This window comes from Lipotes vexillifer, unplaced genomic scaffold (genome assembly GCF_000442215.2).
Source record: "Lipotes vexillifer unplaced genomic scaffold, Lipotes_vexillifer_v1.1 scaffold2235, whole genome shotgun sequence".
In the NCBI taxonomy this organism is placed as follows: domain Eukaryota; kingdom Metazoa; phylum Chordata; class Mammalia; order Artiodactyla; family Lipotidae; genus Lipotes; species Lipotes vexillifer.
This window is the reverse complement of record NW_006797409.1, coordinates 170,949-181,314: the sequence shown is the minus strand read 5'-3', so window position 1 is coordinate 181,314 and position 10,366 is coordinate 170,949. Positions and strand designations below refer to the sequence as shown.

The following is a 10,366-nucleotide window of genomic DNA, read 5'->3' as shown; positions in this document are numbered from 1 at the left end:
GAAAAACAAATATCATACATTAACGCATATATGTGGAACCTAGAAAAATGGTACAGATGAACCAGTTTGCAGGGCAGAAATTGAGACACAGATGTAGAGAACAAATGTATGGACGGGGGGGGCAGGCGTGGGGGGGGGGGGGGGGGGGGGGTTGAATGTCTTTTGCTACCAAGTACTTAGAAATTCTGGGTGAAATGTTACAAACATCTTTTTAATAAAATGCTTTTGTGGGCTCTCAAGATAGCAAGGGAAGTAACTAAGGGCTAAAGGAGAAGAGGGAACTGATTGCCAGAGTTGTAAGCATGAGAATTAATGCTGAGGCAGCCCTGAGGAGTTTATTAGTCTCCGTAACCAAGGTTTAATGGCCACCCCGGGATAGGGGATGATGCCTTGGATTTGTAGGAATTGGAACTGAGAACTGTTTACAAAGCTATGACTCTTGAAGAGTTTTACCCTCTGTGAAAGGGCAGGTTGAAGACAAGGAAGCTTATCTGTCTCATCTTGGGCTTGGGGTGGTGGGGGAAACTGGGACTAACTGTTGTTCGTCTCCCTTGAAGTTTTGGGACTTGGATTTAATACTGTATGAGTGAGCAGAAGGAGATTCAATAAATAGCATGTTAGTCCCTCTAAAACTTCCTGTCGATCTACCAGAGTGAGCTTCTATTACCCTAGTCACACTTGGCTCAGTCATTAAGTTATTTTAATTGCATTGTTTCTCTGGTCAAGATGTTACTAAGTAGTAAAATGGCCTAATGGTAGGCAGTACAAATAAGGGTATGGGGTATTGACATCTGAATCAGCATTAAAAGCACTTTAAACATTTTCCCCTCTTACACAGAATTAACATCTTTATTCTATCCCTACCAACCTTTCCTTCTTTTACTCTATTTTTTTTTCACTTGTAGTTTGAGATAATTTTACATTCACATATAGTTGTAAGAATAATACAGATACTCTGTACCCTTTAAACAGTTTTGCCTAATGGTAACGTTCTGCAAAACTGTAGTACAATATCACGGCTAGCATATTGATATTGATAAGGTCAAGATATGGAACATTTCCTTCACAACAAGAATCATTTTTATAGGCACAGCCCTTTTATAGACACAGCCACTTTATTTCTGCCCCTTGCCCCTACTTAACCCTTGGCAGCCACTAACGTATTTTCCAGGTTAGTGGAAAACATTTTCCATTTTGATAATTGTTTAATTTCAAGAATATTATATAAAAGGAATAATACAGTTATGTAACATTTTATATTGGCTCTTTTCACTCATATTCCCCTGGAGATCCATCCATTTTGTTTTATGTACCAATAGTTTATTCCTCTTTAATGCTGAGTAGTATTCCATGGTATGGATGAATCACAGTTTAACCATTCTTCCGTTGAAAGAACATCTGGGCTGTTTCCAGTTTTCGACCATGATGAATAAAGCTGCTGTAAACATCCACGTACAGGTGTTTGTGTGAATGTAAGTTTTCCTCTGGGATAAATGCCCAGGAGTGCAATTGTTGGGTCATCTGATCGTTGCATATTTAGTTTTTAAGAAACTGCCGAACTTTTCCAGAGTTGCTGTACTATTTTACGTTTCCACTAGCAAGTGTGAGTGATACAGTTTCTCTGCACTCTTGCCTCCTTGTTGACAGTTTTTAGCGTGAAAAGGGCCCTTACATATAAATTTAAATTTTAGAATATAGCCATACCTTGTTTTATTGCACTTCACAGATATTGCATACTTTACAAATTGAAGGTTTGTAGCTTGTGTTGAGCAAGCCTATCAGTACCATTTTTCCAACATTTGCTCACTTTGTGTCTCTGTGTCACATTTTGATAATTCTTGCATATTTCAAACTTTTTTTATTGTTATATTTGTTATGGTGATCTGTGATCAGTAATCTTTGATGTTAGTATTGTAATTGTTTGGGGATGTTTTATGTCAGAACATAAAACATTTACCTTGATCAGTAAATGTTTTTTATGTTCTGACTGCTCCACTGACCTGCCATTCCCCTGTCTCTCTTCCTCTCTGTGGACCTCCCTATTCCCTGAGACACAATAGTATTGAGATTAGGCCGTTTAATAACCCTGCAAGTGTTCAAGTGAAAGGAAGAGTCATACATCTCACTTTAAATCAAAAGCTAGAAGTCATTAAGCTTAGTGAGGAAGGCATGTCGAAAGCCGAGACAGGCTGAAAGCTAGGCCTTTTGCGTCAGTTAGCCATGTTTCTACTGCAAAGGAAAAGTTCTTGAAGGAAACTAAAAGTGCTACTTCAGTGAACAGGAATGATAAGAAAACAAAGTAGCCTTATTGCTGATACGGAGAAAGTTTTAGTGGTCTGCATAGAAGATCAAACAAGCCACGACAGTCGCTTAAGCCAAAGCCTAATTCCGACAAGGTCCTAACTCTCTTCGGTTCTGCAAAGACTGAGAGAGGTAAGGAAGCTGCAGAAGAAAAGTTTGAAGCTGGCAGATGCTGTTTCATGAGGTTTAAGGAAGGAAGCCATCTCCATAACATCAAAGTCCAAGGTGAAACTGCAGTAAAATTATCCAAAATATCTCGCTAAGATAATTAACAAAGGTGGCTACGCTAAGCAATAGATTTTCAGTGTAAACAAAAGAGCCTAATATTGGAAGAAGATGCCATCTAGGACATTTATAGCTGGGGAGGAAAAGTCAATGCTTGGCTTCCGAGCTTCAGAAAACAGGCTGGCTCTCTTGTTAGGGTCCAATGCTGCTGGTGACTTAAGTTGAGGCCAGTGCTCATTTACCATTTTGAAAATCCTAGGGCCCTTAAGAATTATGCCAAATCTACTCTGTGCACAGCAAGGCCCGGATGACAGCACATCTGCTTACAATATTGTTTACTGACTATTTTAAGCCCACTGTCGAGACCTGCTGCTGGAAAAAAAGATTTCTTCAAAATATTACCGCTCATTGACAATGCATCTGGTCACCCAGGAGCTCTGATGGAGATATACAAGGAGATTAATGTTGTTTTCATGCCTGCTAACACAACATTCATGATAGATGTTCTTTATCAAGTTGAGGACGTTTCCTGTATTCCTGTTTTTCTGAGTTTTTAAAATCACAAATGGGACTTCCCTGGTGGCTCAGTGGTTAAGAATCTGCCTGCCAATGCAGGGAACATGGGTTCAAGCCCTGGTCCGGGAAGATCCCACGTTCCACGGAGCAACTACGCCCGCAAGCCACAGCTACTGAAGCCCATGCACCTAGAGGCCACGCTCCGCAGCAAAGAGAAGCCACTGCAGTGAGAAGCCCACGCGCCACAACAGAGAGTAGCCCCTGCTTGCTGCAACTAGAGAAAGCTCGCGTGCAGCAACAAAGACCCAACGCAGCCATAAACAAACAAATTAATTAATAAAATCACAAATGGACATTGACTTTTGTAAAATTTTCTTTCTGTTTCAAATGATGTGGTAATGTGATTTTTCTTTTTCAACATGTTAGTATGGTGGATTACGTTGGTCGATTTGTGAGTGTTGAACCTGCCTTGGATTCCTGGAATAAACTCCAGTTGGTCATGTTGTATAATTTTCATCTATTGCTTTATTGCAGTTGCTAGTATTTTGTTGGGGATTTTGCATCTATATGTATGAGGGATACTGTTCTGTAATTTTCTTTTCTTTGTACTGTCTTTATCTCATTTTGGTATCAGGGTACTACTACCTTAATATAATGAGTAGGGAAGTGCTCCCTCCTCTTCTGTTTTTTAGAAGAGGCTGTATAGACTTAGAGTTAATTTTTTTTAAGTTTTATAAAATTCTCCACGGAAGCCATCTGGGCCTGGAGATTTCTTCCTTGGGAGATTTTAAATTATAAATTCAATTTCATTAATGGTTGTAAATCTATCCAAATTATTTCATATTGAGTGAGTTGTGATAGTTTGTGTCTGTTCATCTAAGTTGTCATATTTATATGTGTAGAGCTGTTTATAGTATTGCCGTATTTCCTTTTGATGTCTTTGGAGTCTGTAGTGCTATATACCTTGTTTTATTCCTCATATTGGTAATTCATATCTTCTTGCTCAAGGTTTTTTTTCCTTTGTCAGTCTTGCTTAGAGGTTTTCCAGTTTCACTGATTATTTTAAAAGAATCATCTCTTTTTTCATCGATACTCTATTGTTTTTGTTTTTCTGTTTCATTGATTTCTCTTACCTTTATTATATACTTTTTTTTTTTTTTTTGCTCATGTTGGGTTTATTTTGCTCTCCCTCTTCTAAGTTTTTTGTTTTTTTTTTTCTTCTTCTAAGTTTTTGAGTTGGACACTGAGATTATTAGACTTTTCCCCTTTCCTAATGTGTGTATTTAGTGCTATAAATTTGTTTCTCAGCTTCAGTTGTGTCCCACAGATGTTGATATATTGTATTTTTATTTTCATTCAGTTCAGTATGTTTTTTATTTCCCCTGAGACTTCCTCTTTGGCCCATGGATTATTTAGATGTGCATTGTTTAGTGTCCAAGTGTTTGGGGATTTTTGTGCTATCTTCCTGTGACTGATTTCTAGATTGATTTCATTATAGTCAGAAAACACACTCTGTATGGTTTCACTTCTCTTAATTTGTTGAGATATGGCTGAACATATAGTCTGTCTTGGTTTTTGTTCCAATACACTTGATATTATCAGTCTTAAAGTTTTGCTAACCTTATACATTTGAAATAACACCTGAGAGAACGTAGATGAACTAGACAAATTCCTAGAAAAACACTAACTACTGAAACTCACTCAAGAAGAAATAGAAAATCTCAAAAGACCTATAACAAGGAAAGAGACTGAATTACTAAGAAAACCAAACCAAACCAAACCAAAGCAGGGAAACTTCACAGAGTAAAGTTCAGTACCAGATGGCTTCACTGGCAGATTCTACCACATTGTTTAAAGGAGAATTAACACAAATCCTTCAAAATCCCTTCCCTTAAAAAAAAAAAAAAAAAAAAAAAAAGGAACACTTCCTAAATCATTCACTGAGGCTAGTGTTACCCTGATTCTAAAACCAAAATTAATTGAAAATCTATACATTGCAGTGAACGACTTGAAAATGAAATTTAAAAAAGAATTCCATTTACAATAGCATCAAAAGAATAAAATACTTAGGAATAAATTTAACAAAAGAAGTGTAAGACAGGAACATTGAAACTATGAAGTCTCATGAAAGAAATTTTAAATTCTATAAATAAATGAAAGGATATTTTTTGTTCATGGGTTGGAAGATTTAACATTATTGAGATGGCAGTACTCCCTAAATTGATCTACAAATTCATTGCCATCCCTATCAAGATCCCAACCGATTTTTTTGGGGGGGGGAGGGTGTGGAAATTTACAAGCTGAATCGAAGTTCAATTGGAAATGCAAGGGCCAAGAATATCCAAGACAATCTTGAAAAAGAGTGAAGTTGGAAAATATAAACATCCTAATTTCAAAACTTACTACAAAGCTACAGTAATCAAGACAATGTGGCCCTGATATAAGGCTAGACACATAGATTAATAGAATAGAATAGAGTCTAGAAATAAACTCTCACATTTATGGTCAGTTGATTTTTGACAAGGGTGCCAAAACAATTCATTGAGGGAAATAGTCTTTTCAACAGATCGTTCTGGGACAATTAGATATCCACATACAAAGGAATGAATTTGGACCCCCTATTTCATACTGAATACAAAATTAATTCAAAATGGATCATAGACCTAAATGTAAGAATTAAAATTGTAAAATTTTTAGAAGAAAACATAGGTGTAAATATTCATGACCTTTGGATTAGGCAATAATTTCTTAGATATGATACAAAGCTCAAGGGGCAAAAAAAAAAAAATAGATAAGTTAGACTTCATCAAAGTTATAAACTTTTGTGATTCAAGGAGTCCATTAAGAAAATGAAAAGACAACTCACAGAATTTGAGAATATATTTGCAGATCAAATATCTGATAAGGGACTTATACTGGAATATATAAAGAACTCATAGCTGAATAATAAAAACACAAATAACCCACTTAAAATGTGAACAGACATTTCTCCAAAGATATGCAAATGGTGAATAAGCACAGGAAGAGATGTTCAACATCAATCATCATTATCTAAACATAAATCAAAACTACAGTCGGATACCGTTTCACACCCTCTAGGATGACTGTAATGAAAAAGACAGACATTAGGTGTTGGCGAGTATGTGGAGAAATAGGAACCATGCATTGCTTGTGGGAATGTAAAATGGTGCAGCCAATTTGGAAAATAGTTTGGCAGTTCCTCAAAATGTTAAACATAGAGTTACCATGTAAGCCAGCAATTTGACTCTTGGGTATATACCCAAGAGAACTGAAACGTATTCACACAAAAATTTGTACATCCATGTTCATAGTGGCAGTATTCATAATAGCCAAAAAATGGAAACAACACTAATGTCCATCAACTGATGAATACATAGATAAAATGTGGTATAATATATTCATAAAGTGGAATAATATCCATAAACAGAAATGTTGTAATGTTTCATGCTACAATATGGATGAACCTTGAATACATTATGCTAAGTGATAGAAGACAGACACAAAGACCACAATATTGCATGGTCCCGTTTATATGAATTCCCAGAATAAGCAAATCTATAGAGACAGAAAGTAAATTAGTGGTTGATAGGGGCTGGGTGGAGGGGCAAGTGGGGAATGACTGCTAATTGGTATAGGGTTTCTTTTGGGAATGATAAAAGTTTTAGGAATTAGATAATGGTGATAGTGGCACAGCTTTGTGACTATACCAAAACACACTGAATTGTATATTGTAAAAGGGTGAATTTTATGGTATGTGAATTATATTTCCATTTTAAAAGTTGAGTGCCTTGTTGGCATGGAACTCTAAATGACTATTTTCTTCTGCATTGAATGGGTAGAAATGGGCTGTCTGAAGAGATTCATTGCCTCTCTAGTAGTACAGTAATTCTTGATTTAGCCCATTCAGTAATCTTAAATAATCATTCATTCTGTTCATCAGGATTTTTGTTTCATTGTTGCGGTCCGGGAGCCCCACGCCTGGAGTCGAGTTCCCCGGTAAATGCGACCCGTGTCCCAACCAAGGACACCCGAGAATCACCAACACCAAGTAGAAAGATTAGCAAAGGATTTATACAAGTACAAGTATAGAAGCTTACACAAACTGTCCGGACAGGGTCCCACTCGGAGAGAAGTGAGTGAGACCCCGACTAACAGTCGGGCGAGGCTTTTATACCCTTCACAGGGCGGGAAGTCCCCAAGGCGGGAGGGAGCTGTTTAATTTTGAATCAGCCAATCAGGAACCTGGTTCTTCCCGCCCCAAGCAAGCAAGCAAGTTTCTTACAGAAGCCAAAATGTGCTGTTATCCCTGAAGCTGTTGCGTTTCTTTCGTCACATCATTTCCTTCTGGGCCTGTGGTAGATATTTGTTTCTCCATGTACTTGAATTAAGTATAGCCATGTGACTATTTTTTTGTCAATGAAATGTGAACAAAATGATGTGTGTCATTTCTAGGGGGAAGCCGTTAGAGTTAGTACACTCTTTACCACGTTCCTGTCCCTGGATGGTGGAGCCTTTATTAGCGTATGTCCCTCTGTTAGGACAGTGTGGAGCTAAGCCTTTTGCCAACCCACAATTGTTCACTTATGTTTAAATGGGAAATAAACCATTGTTCTTGTAAGCACTGAGATTTGGGGGTTGCTGATTACTACAGTACAATCTAGTCTTTTATGACTAATGTGCCAAGTTAATTTACTCTTAATTTTTACACTTTCTCTTATTCCAGTCTGCTATCAAAACTGCTTTAAAAATATGCTTATGAGGTTATGGAGTGCACCATAGATACAAATCAGTGAGACTCTCCAGATCATTTTTGACTAGCTGGTGCCAGCCATTAGGATTTTTGGACTGCAAGATGCTAGTTTATTGAATTTTACTGTATTGACATGTATAAATATGCACCAAAAGTGTTGGAATTACTTAGAATGAGAAGATTGTTATATTTTGAAAATGATTATAGAGAAAGAAGAAATTGGGACCTTCAAGGACAGCTATTTAAAAAAAAATATATATATATATTTATATTTATATATACTTCACACACACACACACACACACACACACACACACACACACACACAAATATATATATGACACACTGCGCGGCTTGTGGGATCTTTGTTCCCCGACCAGGGATGGAACCCAGGGCCCTGGCAGGGAGAGTGCCGAGTCTTAACCACTCTGATTGCTGTGGCTAGGACTTCCAAAACTATGTTGAATAATAGTGGCGAGAGTGGACATCCTTGTCTTGTTCCTGATCTTATAGGAAATGCTTTCAGTTTTTCACCATTGAGAATGATGTTTGCTGTGGGTTTGTCGTATACGGCCTTTATTATGCTGAGGTAGGTTCCCTCTATGCCCACTTTCTGGAGAGTTTTCATAATAAATGGGTGTTGAATTTTGTCAAAAGCTTTTTCTGCGTCTATTGAGATGATCATATGGTTTTTATTCTTCAATTTGTTAATATGGTGTATCACATTGATTGATTCACATATATTGAAGAATCCTTGCATCCTTGGGATAAACCTCACTTGATCATGATGTATGATCATTTTAATGTGTTCTTGGATTCTGTTTGCTGGTATTTTGTTGAGGATTTTTGCATCTCTATTCATCAGTGATATTGGTCTGTAGTTTTCTTTTTTTGTAGTATCTTTGTCTGGTTTTGGTATCAGGGTGATGGTGGCCTCGTAGAATGAGTTAGGGAGTGTTCCTTCCTCTGCAATTTTGTGGAAGAGTTTGAGAAGGATGGGTGTTAGCTCTTCTCTAAATGTTTGATAGAATTCACCTGTGAAGCCATCCGATCCTGGACTTTTGTTTGTTGGAAGATTTTTAATCACAGTTTCAATTTCATTAGTTGTGATTGATCTGTTCATATTTTCTGTTTCTTCCTGGTTCAGTCTTGGAAGGTTATACCTTTCTAAGAATTTGTCCATTTCTTCCAGGTTGTCCATTTTATTGGCATAGAGTTGCTTGTAGTAGTCTCTTAGGATGCTTTGTATTTCTGTGGTGTCCGTTGTAACTTCTACTTTTTCATTTCTAATTTTATTGATTTGAGTCCTCTCCCTCTTTTTCTTCTCTTTGAAAATATTTTATATAACTGCTTTGATGTCTTTGCTAGATGCAGTATCTGGGAACCATGAAAGACTATTGCCTGCTTATCTCTTTTCTTATTATGAGTCACATTTTCCTATTTCTTTTCATGTTTCATAAGTTTTTTGAAAATTGGACAACATAGGGACTTCCCTGGTGGTGCAGTGGTTAATAAACGCCTGCCGATGCAGGGGACACGGTTCAACCCCTGGTTTGGGAAGATACCACATGCCGCGGAGCAACTAAGCCCGTGCACCACAACTACTGAGCCTGCGCTCTAGAGCCCGTGAGCCACAACTACTGAAACCCACACACCTAGAGCCCATGCTCCACACCAAGAGAAGCCACTGCAATGAGAAGCCCGCACACCGCAACAAAGAGTAGCCCCTGCTCGCCTCAACTAGAGAAAGCCCGTGCAGCAACGAAGACCCAACACAGTCATAAATAAATAAAATTAATTTAAAAAATTGGACAATATAGATAACATATTGTAGCAGCTGTGGATTCTGATTGCATCCTTTCTGCCCCTAAAGCTTGTCATTGCTAATTTCTGTTTAGTAACTTGCCTAGAGTAAATCTGTGAAATATGTTTGTCCTGTGGTATGTGGAAGCAAATGTCTTTGCTCAGTTTATCATTATTGTTGTTGTTTTATTTTTAAGGTTGGTTTCTAGTGTCACCCCTTATATCAGCCAATCATTGGTGAGAAATTATGCTCAAAGACAGAGAGCCCGTAAGGCTTTTCCCTTCTGCTGACAGATCTGTGTATAGATTGGGTAGTGCATTCAAAATTTCAAGTTTGTCCCAGTTTTAATGTTCCACTGAGACTTCTTGTATCTCCATCCTGGAATGTGTGCATAGTTTGGGATTTCTCCTATGTCTGTTACACATGCGTGTAGTCCCTGTTTATTTAGGAGTACATGGAGAATTTATCAAGTTCATCTGTGGCTGTCTCTCTTCTAAGATCTCTCTGTTACACCCCCTACTGATCTGACAGTCTGCTTGTTTGTTGTCCTAACTGGGACTTCAACCTCCACACACTTGGATAGCTTCGGAATTTTTCCTTTCACTTCTGGGATAGGTTTTCTGCTTTCCACTCTGAATCAGCTGAGTCCTGCGCTGCTAGTTCTCATGGCCTGTTCCACCTTTGTAGAAATACTATACTCACTTAACTTGTGGGGGAGGAAGAGTAATGCGAGCAGGCCCAGGAAAGAG

The 10,366-nt window shown here is 37.8% G+C and overlaps 1 protein-coding gene across 1 annotated transcript in view; it reads left to right on the top strand.

Moving 5' to 3' along the window:
- GRAMD1C (GRAM domain containing 1C) overlaps positions 1-10,366 on the top strand; it is a 93,532-nt gene that overhangs the window by 10,908 nt on the left and 72,258 nt on the right. The window lies entirely within an intron of this gene.